The sequence below is a fragment of the Mesitornis unicolor genome, unplaced genomic scaffold (genome assembly GCF_000695765.1).
Source record: "Mesitornis unicolor isolate BGI_N332 unplaced genomic scaffold, ASM69576v1 scaffold36336, whole genome shotgun sequence".
NCBI lineage: Eukaryota > Metazoa > Chordata > Aves > Mesitornithiformes > Mesitornithidae > Mesitornis > Mesitornis unicolor.
Genome location: NW_010193714.1, coordinates 1 through 207, shown reverse-complemented (window position 1 = coordinate 207; position 207 = coordinate 1).

Genomic DNA, 207 nt, shown 5'->3' with positions numbered 1-207 from the left:
ACACTTTTTGGTTTTCTCCGAGCCATCCCCTAGGCAGAGCAGCACAAGCGATTCCTTGGCTCGATTAGAGATAGGCAGACTTTCTAAGATTAATTTGCTTTTTTCCTGAACAATGTGGCTGGATTTGATGGGAGCAGAGTGAGAGGCTACTGAGGACTCAAGCCTGGACAACAGAAAAATAACAAAAATAAAAATTAAAATTAAAAA